Here is a 12,741-nt window from a genome sequence, read left to right on the forward strand (position 1 = left end):
TTGAATTGCTCGACAAAATGTACCAATCATCTTAACAACCAACAACAACCAAATATCCCCAAATTGGCACAACAACTAATATCTTTATAAAATATAAAGAAATATTATATTTTCTTCCTCTTCTTCCACCTCCAGGCCAGAATTTGAGTCGGCGTCATCATCTTCAGTTGTCGGAAGTTGCTCCACCGCAACCTCTTCTTCTCCATTTTTCAAACAACCACCGGCGGAAGGGGGTTGGGTTTTTCTCGAATTCTTTGTTAATCTCAGCCATTGTTTGTTTGTAACTAACAAGGAAATGTCTTCAATGCAAAGAGCAAAAGATTTCAATAATGCCAGAAAACGGGAAGAAAAATCACAGAGAATGTCGGCTTCAATCAGGTTTTTGGCTCTTTCTCACCGGGAATTGCTTTTTGCCTTCTCAATATTCAAATTCATCTTCTCTTTATTATACTTTTACCCATAAACTTGTAAATCCTTGGACACCTCACTTTGAAGAAGAAAAAAAAAACATTTATGCAAACTTGAAAAGGCACAAGGCAATTTCCTCATTTTCGATTTCTCCAAACAATCAAAATTCACCCAAAACCCCATGAAATTCCTCATAAAAAAACGTTGTTCCTTCTCCTTCTTCTACCCCTCTTGCTGCTGTTATTGTTGCTCTCATCCTTAAATTTTCCGATGGACTTATCATCACCATCGTTATCCTCATCGTCCCACCATCGCTACCATTCAAGCACTCTCTCTATAGCCCTCGCCTGCCCTTCTTCCTCTCCCTCTGATGCCGAACTTGATGCGACCCTCCAAGAATTTCGGATTCTAGGTCAGTCCATGTGCGTCAGACGCCATAAAACGAAGCCAATTTAGGGCAACCAGCCGCTGAACGGTGGACCCATAAATTTTTACCCTCATGGAAGAGGAAAAGATTCGTCAATGGAACGGAATTGAGCTTATAGCGTCGAAAATTTTGTGTGCAGAGCAGTTATGGAGGCTCTGGGGAGTCATTTAACCAATAAGTACTCTGAAGGTATGGCTGGAGCTCGATATTATGGCGGTAATGAGTTTATTGATGAAATTGAAAAGCTTTGTTGCAAAAGGGCGTTGTGTGCTTTTGATTTAGGTGATGAAAATTAGGGTGTGAATGTGCAGCCTTATTCGTGTACTTTAGCAAATTTAGTTGTTTATACTGGGCTTTTGTTACCCGGTGATAGAATTATGGGACTCGATACGCCGTCGGGAGAGAACACGAGCCATGGGTGTTATATGCAGAATGGGAGGAAAGTGTCTACAACTTCAATTTTCGTTGAGAGTTTGATGTATAAGGTAAATCCGTAGACGGGTTATATTGATTATGATAAGTTGGAGAAGAGGGCACTGGAGTATAGGCCAAAGATTTTGATTTGTGGAGGGAGTTCGTATCCGAGTGAGTGGGATTATGCAAGGTTTAGGCAGGCTGCAGATAAATGTGGGGCAGTTTTGATGTGTGATATGGCTCAAATTAGTGGACTTGCGGCAGCGAAGGTGTGAATTTTGTGGGTTTTTTTTTTTTTTTTTTTTTTTTTTTTTTTTTTTTTTTTTTTTTTTTTTTTTTTTTTTTGTGGTTGAGTGTTGATTTTTGGATGCGTATGTGCATTTGGGATTGGTTGCTTTGTTGCCCTTGTTATTTATGTTGATAGCTAGCTTGGACTTGGATTTTGGAATGTTGTAGCATTCATTTGAACGAGAGTGGTTGTCTTTAGTATTGGTATCATAATACCCCTTATTTTTTGTATAGAATTTTATTAATTTTATTGGTGATTTTGGGGAAATGTTAGATTTTGAAAGTTTTAAGAAGCAAGTGTAATAGCCAAAACAATGAGGATTAAGGAAAAAGTTTCTAGATATTTTGATGAACAGTGGCCAATCAAAGAACCGAAAAAGGGGAAGCAGGGAACGACGGCGAGAAGAGGAAAGAGTGGAGAAAAAGAAGAGAAGAAAGAAAAGAGAGGGAAGAGAGAAAGAAGAAAGGAAGGAAGAAGGGAGAGAACGTAGAGACAGAGGAGTAGAGAACGATGAAGGTGGCTGGAAAAGTGCCCGACAGTAAGCAAAACTCTGATGATCAGAAAGAGTGGAGAAAGATCAAGCGTATGGGAGGCGAGTAAAGCTTAAATTTTCCCTCTTTGACGAGTTTTAGTTCAATTGATTTGTGTTGTTCATAACTGAGTACAATGGCATGAGATTGAATTAAAATAGGGAGATTGATTTCAATAATGTTATATGGATAGAACATACATGTTGTTCCTAAACAAAAACCAAGTTAAAGATATGATTTTTGATATATGGGTTTATTATTGTGCAAAAATCTGTCCATCTGGTTTTCCAAAAATTGTTTACATGTTTTGGGTTTTTGATTGAAGCTGAATTTTGGATATCTTGTTATAGGCTTCTTGAGGAGTGTTGAGAAATTTATTTCACTCAAAAACTCGAAGGATTGAATTTTATATGGATTTTTGAAGTTGCATTGTCAATTCTGGAATTTTCGTTTTCTGCAGAGCGTGTATTTTTGGAAAATGATTTGATGCATCTACTCTTATCCAAATTGAGTGATTTTAAATTCTGGTAAATCCTATATGTGTCTAGTTTAATTCTAGAGATTTTCGTGAGGTTTAGATTAAGGGTTGAATTGTTATGAATTTTACAAGTTAGTAACCTCAATTCTGGAAACAGTTGGTAGATTTGAATGAGTTGAAAGAAAATTGTGTTTTAAATAGTTATTGATTCTAGAATGACTTGAGAAAATTATGGGAACAACTTATGTGTCTCTAGAAGGCCCCATCAAAATTATGGCTTAACATGATGGATAGAATTTTTATGAAAAATCCGAGAGTGACAAATATTCGGTTATGAGACAGTTTTGTTAAAGAAGAAGCTAGGTTAATCTTTTGGTGTGTGAAGTGCCCAATGATTTAATAATGAGGTGTTACCTTAGGGGGACTTACGTTTGGAGGATTTATTGGATTTTGTATATAAGGAGGCAAGCAGGGGAATTGTTAGAGGATTTCAATCTTTTTTGGCTTAAGGGTCAAGCTCCAAAATGGTGAGTGGAAAATCCAAACCCTCACTTTCATTTTGAATTAATTGTTTGTTATAAACTTCAAATGAGTTGTTTTGGTTTACTATTTGTCATAATTTAGTGATTTACTTTAGATAAATATGATTCATTGCTAATGTTATTGATTTACATGAGAAATTGAGTTTTTTTTTGGAAAATTGTTGTTGATAATATAAAAATTGGGCTAAGGTGTTATTATGAAATCATGTTGAAAACTTGCATTTTAGCCTTATACTGCACATGAGAATTTAATGTTATGTTATATGTTTTCTTGATGAATGAAAGCATGAGATTTATGTAAAATGAAAAATAAAAGTATGTATATTGATGATAGTAGTTTTCAAACCACCATATATAGTACTCATCCCTCTCATGATATTGATTTGATTCTACGCATGCGTATGATAAGATTTTGCCTGCCCAAGTGGGTCGAAGGCCCAAGCGAGGCAGATATCGCTACACATGATTTTGCTGGCCTAAGTGGACCAAGGCCCGAGCGAGGCAGATATCGCTAGACATGATTTTGTCGGTCCAAGTGGGTCGAAGGCCCAAGCGAGGCAGATATCACTAGACAGGATATGATTTGCCAACCCGAGCAATGCATGGTCTCGTTGGGCTTGAGCGGTGACCAATTCTGCCTAGCACGATGGATATAGTGATTCAACCTGCGTGATGTTAGATCTTGCCGGGTTGGACGAGTTCACCCCTTGGTACTAGTTGGATGAGAGTTTTCACATGTAATTGAGAGATGGTTTGGATATATATATGTATATCATGAAATTAAAATGGAAATTTATAAATGCAAGTGCTATTTGTACAAGAAATGTTTTTAGAAATGAGATTTTTTAGAGAAAATAAGTATTGATTCGTTACCATGAAAGTTTTCAGAAAGAAGTTTTTGCAGTGAGAGATTTCAGCATTGGTTATGAAAGATGGTTTATATTATAAAATATTCTTTAGTTGTTATTTTAATTATTTTTTTATTTAATAACAATTTGTAGATAAATATGATAATATATAAGATAAATGTACGTTCTATGCAATGTTGATTTGTTTGTACTGCAATTTGCTTTTCTTTTTTATTGCTTTGTTTATGAGCCGTGTTTTTCTTAGTTGAGCTGAGTTATTTGTAACTTCATATTTCTTAGGAGTTTTACTTTCATGAGAGGACTTCATGGATTACTTTGGTTAGGAAAATGCACATGAGCTGGATTCCAGGATAAAATCAAAAACTTTAATAATAATCAAGCCTGTCTTTCTGTCCATTCCATGGAGGGTATATTAGTGTGTTGCTACTTTATGCTGAGACCGTAGGATCTCTAACCAAGACTGAAGTTGAAAGCCATAGACTTTGGAGATAATATTTTGTTTGAAGACTCAGTACACTAGTTCACGTTCATTGTATAGTTAGGGCATGTGGTTACTTAACAATTATGTGGGTGTTCACCAACCGATCTGTGCATAAGCATAAGCTTTATTTTAGTAATATATGAAGTTGTAGATCCTTCTATAATATAAAGCATATGTTTCTTATCCATAAAAAAATAAAAAATAAAAAAAAAGTATACATGAAAATGTAGCTCATCAATATATTTCTTGGGCTAGATATGTATGAGTCATCAACAACAATCATGTAGGGTGGTTAATTCTCCATTCGGTTCTTGTGGTGTTTTATATGTGTTGGGCCAGAAGGTGTAGCATTATATATTGTCTGGTTCTCCTGTTTCATTCAATTCTAAATTTTCCAAATTTTCTTTTCTTTACCTCAACTCTGTTCACTCTTTCTATCTATTAGTTCGGTCATTGCCAATTTTTAAGGTGGATCTCGTTTAAGGAATTCCAAGTTTGAGATTGTGATAAGACTTATGAGGAAATACCCCAATATGAGGAAATGGGTGCTTGATGACTGTGTAGATTTTACATTAATATTGTTGTTTCTGCAAATAATTCCCTTTTATTCTCCTTTTCAGAGTTCATATTGAGTATGCATGATTTAAATCTATGACGTAGTCAAAACTCCCATTGAATGAAACTGCTTCTCTATGTTTCAACGTATTTGTACCTATGTTTCTTGTAATGTATAGCTAACACTTACAGACCCAGCCGAATAGTTATCAAAGTCTTTAACACAACTGCATCGTGAGGGAGGGAAGTTTGGTGCGATTAAGTATTAAGAAAAGATAAAGATATAGGATAACTACTTCTTAAAGTGTATTTCCTTAAAGAGAGGATAAGTTAGTTTTGAAATTTGATCAGAGAATAAGAATTTAAGAGTCAAGATAAGTAGAAATGGGAAGATTTATAAATGATTTCTTTTGGGAGAGCTTTTGGGTGTCAATAGAAGTTTTTGCAAGGCGGAGGAGAGAGGTATCATTGAAGTAAAAATTATAGTAGAACTTAGAAAGTTTTTCGTGATAGAAATGAAACTATTTGTTCATCAAAAGGAGACAACGCGGAAGGAAAATTGTGATAGGGATCAAGAGAGAAGAAATGGAGGAAAATTGAGAGAGAATAGAGGGAGGAGTCAAAACTCATATTGCCTACCATTTAAATCAATGGTTGTCTCTCTTATTCAAACTAGGAAGAAAACACTAGAAAATAAATCAAAAATCCAATAAGGGAAATAAATAGTTTTTATTGTTGGATAGATATTAAAATGTCGTATATCAGTGTATATTCATTCACAATTTTTCTCACGCCGAATTTGTCCACTCCTCTTTGTATTGTTGCATGTACCTGTAAGCCATCAAAGACAATTGCTTTCTGAGGTGGAATGCTAATCTAATTATCCTTCTGCTGTCTTTTCGGTAAATACTATAGAAGGTTGTGAGCTCTGTCATATTACTGTCAACAAGTAGCTATTTTCGGTGACAATGGTGCATACTCCTGGGGGAGTAAAGATTGGTAAGTGGATTCATTAATATTCAGTTGCACTCTATAACCTTGACTCGTGTACTTCTGTGAGAGATGTTTCGGCTGTATAATATCTTTCAATATCCACAGTACTCTGCCATGACATCAAGAGGTTGCCTAGAGTCAGATTTTGAGACCATGGCTGACTTTCTCCTTAGAGCTGACATATTGCAAAATGGTGTAGTGAACTGGAAAATTGCAAAAGGGTCTTCTGGAGAGTCTCCAGAGCAAACAAGGATATTTAGAGTTCGGACACAAGTTGAAACTTTGCAACACAGTTTGCAATGCCGGGTTTTGACATTTGACTGGGTTTTGAAGATGCTCTGCGAAGGACTACTGCCTACATTCCAAACCAACCTTGTTGATAGGAACAATCCGAGCTTATCATTACTGTCATAATATCTCTGTGACTTTTCTGTTTTTTCCATGGGATAACATTTGACACAAAGCATTACAGCATGGCAGAGATATATATCTTGTTACCTTTTCTATGGAGATTTGTGGATTGTTCAATAAGTATTCTGGTAAGAAATTGTGACCGCACTCTTCCAAAAATAGATTTGGAGGAAAGACTATGGCAACATAACAAAGATTTGATTCTTGGCGATCGAATCCCTCGGTAAAACAAACCCGTCTTAATCTCTTAAGCCCCAAATTCTTTTGTATTACTAGTCTTTGAAAGTGAGCGTCATAGTCGATTAACCTTATATTCACCTGTACACTGTTAATAATTCTTGCTAAAGAATGAAAGTCTTATATGATACATCGTTGTATGAATTTCATTCTTCATTTCTTCATGCATCCATAATTTTCGGAGATGCTTTTGGTAAACACGGGGAATTGCAGAGGTGAGTGTTGTACTTGAACAACTTTTTCTCTATTCCGATCATTATTTTCCTACCCCACCCGCAAAGGTGGAGAGAGTGTTAGTGCAACAATCACCTATAAGAGCATACTGCTTAATAGAACAGATCTCATTAGATTTATGTTCATGCATTCATTGAATGGTAGATTTTTCCCAGGAGGTCGCATCTTCATAAAGTCGATTGTTATCACTTACAAAAGGTGGGATATTATATGGTCGATCTTTATTTATGATGTTATGATAAATTTGATTGAGAAATACAGGCATTTTGGATTTGGATTTGGATGTTGTTCTCTCTACGTGGCTTTCCTTGAGAGATTTTTTTTTTTTCCTTAATTTTTAATTTTATTAATTTAGTTAAAAATCTACCTATTTTACATTCCAAATTGCAAGTCCGAGATTGTTTGTGTTCAAAGTTTAAAATTTAAATATCAACATCAAAAATTAATTCTATAATTATGTTGATTTAATAACCTATTGTGGAGTATAGTTCAAAGGCTTAGGCGAATTAGAGATAAGTGCACAATCTTAGACACTTGATTAAAAAAAAATGATTGATTTGATAATTAACATTACTACACTTTTCATATTGGATTTGGCTATTTATACAATACTAATTTGAAATTAATAAATTTATTTATATATTATTATATATTAAAATCAAATTTATTATTAGTAGGTATGTTATCATTAAAATTTACAACGATCGTTTTTTTTTGGAAAATTGTTGTTGATAATATAAAAATTGGGCTAAGGTGTTATTATGAAATCATGTTGAAAACTTGCATTTTAGCCTTATACTGCACATGAGAATTTAATGTTATGTTATATGTTTTCTTGATGAATGAAAGCATGAGATTTATGTAAAATGAAAAATAAAAGTATGTATATTGATGATAGTAGTTTTCAAACCACCATATATAGTACTCATCCCTCTCATGATATTGATTTGATTCTACGCATGCGTATGATAAGATTTTGCCCGCCCAAGTAGGTCGAAGGCCCGAGCGAGGCAGATATCACTACACATGATTTTGCCGGCCCAAGTGGGCGAAGGCCCGAGCGAGACAGATATCGCTAGACATGATTTTATAGGTCCAAGTGGGTCGAAGGCCCAAGCGAGGCAAATATCACTAGACAGGATATGATTGTGCCAACCCGAGCAATCCATGGTCTCGTTGGGTCGAAGGCTTGAGCGGTGACCAATTCTGCCTAGCAGGATGGATATAGTGATTCAACCCGCGCGATGTTAGATCTTGCAGGGTTGGACGGGTTTACCCCTGGGTACTAGTTGGATGAGAGTTTTCACATGTGATTGAGAGATGGTTTGGATATATATATGTATATCATGAAATTAAAATGGAAATTTATAAATGCAAGTGCTATTTGTACATGAAATGTTTTTAGAAATGAGATTTTTTAGAGAAAACAAGTATTGATTCATTACCATGAAAGTTTTCAGAAATAAGTTTTTGCATTGAGAGATTTCAGCATTGGTTATGAAAGATGGTTTATATTATAAGATATGTTTATGAAAATGAGATTTTATGAGCATGAATTTTTGTTATTGTATATTGAAATATTTTATTGCATACTAACCTATTCTCCACTCACTGAGCATTATAGCTTACCTCTTGTTTTTAAATGTTTTTCTTTTCCACCTCCACCATGTCAAGAAGGAGATCATGTAGAGGAGGGAATCTCACTCAAGGTTAAGCCACAGGACTTCATTTCATTATATGTGTAATAGTTTTGTTTTATTTTCCGCTGTAAAGTTTATATTTCTTCATCATGTACTTATTTCATGTTTTAGATGGTAAAAGATAAAAAAAATAAAAAAAACCTTATACTATATGTTTCATTTTGTAAAAATTCAATTGCATTTGTTTATTTACGAATGATGTTACAATTATTTGTGAGAAACAAAAAGGAGTGCCTATAATTTTTTTAGCTATAAGAGTTTTATGATGTTTTAATTCATAAACATGTTTCATAGTTTTCTCACGTGACACGTCTCGGTCACCTGAGTCTCGGGAGTGTGCCTGAAGCCTATAGGATAGGGAGGGTCGAGATGGGTCGTATCAGGTATTGCTGTTGATTGATGTTGGGTGGAGTTCTGCCCACTCCGTGTTGAATTTTGTTAACAAGGCTTGTACATATTGCTATCTTTTTAGGGTTTATGGCGAATTGAGTGAGGTCCATATTGTTATATATTGTAGTTTACTTGGTCCTTTGGGTTTATAGGGTGTTCAATGGACCTCGGTGATTAGTTGAAGTGCGCGTACGCTGGCCCGGACACCCCGGTTATAAAAAAAAAATCATGTGTTGTTATCAAAAAAAATATCATGTGTTATGATTTATAATGAATTCTTTAGTATGAATTCTAGCATAAGCCTCCCTAAGTATTATGTGGACCGTCACCTTAGTATAACTACAGTAAAAGTAAAGAACTGAATTATTTAATATTTTTTGCAGTCTCTGCACTGGCCTCTGGGGTGCTCGCGCAAGGAAATGTTTTCTTACGCCCGGATGAGTTTATCTGCAAATATGAAAGCATTATATTTCTAGTGTCAGATTTACTGATGGTAATGAAGTCTGGCCTTTGACGATAATCAAATAATGCTGAAATCTATCATATTTATGTGGACATGGAATTTTGTTTTACAATGGCCTACATTAGCTTGTTTAGGTGATGATTTGGGAATTCTGTCTTTTTTTGAGAAAAGCATATTAAACTATTTTATTTGATTTTACTGAAAAATTTATCAAATAACATATGTTGTTTACACAGGAATGTGTTAGTCCCTTCAACTGCTGTGACATTATTACTTCAACTACTCATAAAAGCCTTCGAGGTCCTAGGGTGGTATAATTTTTTATAGAAAGGGTACAGAGCCGAGGAAGAGAGGGATCCTTTTAAATCAAGGAGTTGAAAGTGATCGATATGACTTGGAGGATAAGATAAACTCCGCTGTCTTTCCATCATTACAAGGTGGACCGCATAATAACCACATTGCTGCTCTTGCGATAGCCTTAAAGCAGGTGGCTTCCCCTGAATATAAGGCATATATGCAGCAAGTGAAGAAGAATGCACAAGCATTAGCATTCGCATTGCTGAGAAAAAAATGTAGGCTTGTAACTGGATGCACAGACAACCATTTGTTACTTTGGGATCTAAGGCCTCTTGGATTAACAGGTATAAATATGAATATGCAATGTTGATTTGTCTTGTACTGCAATTTGCTTTTCTTTTTTATTGCTTTGTTTATGAGCCGTGTTTTTCTTAGTTGAGCTGAGTTATTTGTTAACTTCCATATTTCTTAGGAGTTTTTCTTAGTTGAGCTGAGTTATTTGTTAACTTCCATATTTCTTAGGAGTTTTACTTTTCATGAGAGGACTTCATGGATTATTTTGGTTAGGAAAATGCACATGAGCTGGATTCCAGGATAAAATCAAAAACTTTAATAATAATCAAGCCTGTCTTTCTGTCCCCATTCCATTTGGAGGGTATACATTAGTGTTTGGCTACTTTATGCTGAGAACAGTAGGATCTCTAACCAAGACTGAAGTTGAAAGCCATAGACTTTGGAGATAATATTTTGTTTGAAGACTCAGTACACTAGTTTACGATTCATTGTATTAGATTAGGGCATGTGGTTACTTAACAATTATGTGGGTGTTCACCAACCGATCTGTGCATAAGCATAAGCTTTTTATTTTAGTAATACTATGAAGTTGTAGATCCTTCTATAATATAAAGCATATGTTTCTTATCCATAAAAAAATAAAAAATAAAAAAATAAGTATACTATGAAAATGTAGCTCATCAATATATTTCTTGGGCTAGATATGTATGAGTCATCAACAAAAATCATGTATGGGTGGTTAATTCTCCATTTGGTTCTTAGTGGTGTTTTATATGTGTTGGGCCAGAAGGTGTAGCATCTATATATATTGTCTGGTTCTCCTGTTCTCATTCAATTCTAAATTTTCCCAAATTTTCTTTTCTTTACCTCAACTCTGTTCATCTCTTTCTTTATCTTATTAGTTCGGTCATTGCCAATTTTTAAGGTGGATCTCGTTTAAGGAATTCCAAGTTTGAGATTGTGATAAGACTTTATGAGGAAATACCCCAATACTGAGGAAATGGGTGCTTGATGACTGTGCTAGATATTTTACATTCATAATATTGTTGTTTCTGCAAAATAATTCCCTTTTATTCTCCTTTTCAGAGTTCATATTTGAGTTCATGCATGATTTAAATCTATGACGTAGTCAAAACTCCCATTGAATGAAACTGCTTCTCTATGTTTCAACGTCATTTGTACCTATGTTTCTTGTAATATGTATAAGCTAACACTTACAGACCCAGCCGAATAGTTATCAAAGCCTATTAACACAACTGCATCGTGAGGGAGGGAAAGTTATGGGTGCGATTAAGCATTTAAAGAAAGATAAAGATATAGGATAACTACGAAAGTTATGGGTGCGATTAAGCATTTAAAGAAAGATAAAGATATAGGATAACTACTTCTTAAAGTGTATTTTCTTAAAGAGAGGATAAGTTAGTTTTGAAATTTGATCAGAGAATAAGAATTTTAAGAGTCAAGATAAGTAAGAAATGGGAAGATTTTTATAAATGATTTCTTTTTGGGAGAGCTTTTGGGTGTCAATAGAAGTTTTTGCAAGGCGGAGGAGAGAGGTATCATTGAAGTAAAAAATTATAGTAGACTTAGAAAGTTTTTCGTGATAGAAATGAAACTATTTGTTCATCAAAAAGAGAGACAACGCGGAAGGAAAATTGTGATAGGGATCAAGAAGAGAAGAAATGGAAGGAAAATTGAGAGAGAATAAGAGGGAGGAATCAAAACTCATATTGCCTACTATTTAAATCAATGGTTGTCTCTCTTATTCAAACTAGGAAGAAAATCACTAGAAAAATAAATCAAAAATCCAATAAGGGAAATAAATAGTTTTTTATTGTTGGATAGATATTTAAAATGTCGTATATCAGTGTATATTTCACATTCACAATTTTTCTCATCGCCGAATTTGTCCACTCCTCTTTGTATTGTTGCATGTACCTGTAAGCCATCAAAGACAAATTGCTTTCATGAGGTGGAATGCCTAATCTAATTATCCTTCTGCTGTCTTTTCGGTAAATACTATGAGAAGGTTGTGAGCTCTGTCATATTACTGTCAACAAAGTAGCTATTTTCGGTGACAATGGTGCCATTACTCCTGGGGGAGTAAAGATTGGTAAGTGTGGATTTCATTAAATATTCAGTTGCAACTCTATTAACCTTGACTCGTGTACTTCTGTGAGAGATGTTTCGGCTGTTATAATATCTTTCAATATCCACAGGTACTCCTGCCATGACATCAAGAGGTTGCCTAGAGTCAGATTTTGAGACCATGGCTGACTTTCTCCTTAGAGCTGCACATATTGCAATAATGGTGTAGTGAACATGGAAAATTGCAAAAGGGTCTTCTGGAGAGTCTCCAGAGCAACAAGGATAGTTTAGAGCTTCGGACACAAGTTGAAACTTTTGCAACACAGTTTGCAATGCCGGGTTTTGACATTTGACTGGGTTTTGAAGATGCTCTGCGAAGGACTACTGTCCTACATTCCAAACCAACCTTGTTGATAGGCAACAATCCGAGCTCTTATCCATCTACTGTCATAAATATCTCTGTGACTTTTTTCTCGTTTTTTCCATGGGATAACATTTGATCACAAAGCATTACAGCATGGCAGAGATATATATCTTGTTACCTTTTCTATGGAGATTTGTGGATTGTTCAATAAGTCATTCTGGTCAAGAAATTGTGACCGCACTCTTCCAAAAATAGATTTGGAGGAAAGACTATGGCA

At 34.9% G+C, this 12,741-nt stretch overlaps 1 long non-coding RNA gene across 4 annotated transcripts; it reads left to right on the forward strand.

Annotated features, from left to right (window-relative positions):
- Positions 1-157: 157 nt before the first annotated feature.
- Positions 158-12,328, forward strand: LOC116130593. 4 transcript variants are annotated; one of them, XR_004128084.1, is made up of 5 exons: positions 158-1,518; positions 9,342-9,555; positions 9,658-10,062; positions 12,042-12,125; positions 12,232-12,328. It is a non-coding gene; the product is annotated as an uncharacterized LOC116130593 (long non-coding RNA). The 4 variants fall into 4 exon arrangements; XR_004128086.1 differs by lacking the exon at positions 158-1,518 and adding an exon at positions 8,316-8,577 and having other exon boundaries at positions 11,958-12,125; XR_004128085.1 differs by lacking the exon at positions 158-1,518 and adding an exon at positions 8,316-8,577 and having other exon boundaries at positions 11,967-12,125.
- The last annotated feature ends 413 nt before the right edge of the window (positions 12,329-12,741 follow it).

This window comes from Pistacia vera, unplaced genomic scaffold (genome assembly GCF_008641045.1).
Source record: "Pistacia vera cultivar Batoury unplaced genomic scaffold, PisVer_v2 Contig223, whole genome shotgun sequence".
Classification (NCBI taxonomy): Eukaryota; Viridiplantae; Streptophyta; class Magnoliopsida; order Sapindales; family Anacardiaceae; genus Pistacia; species Pistacia vera.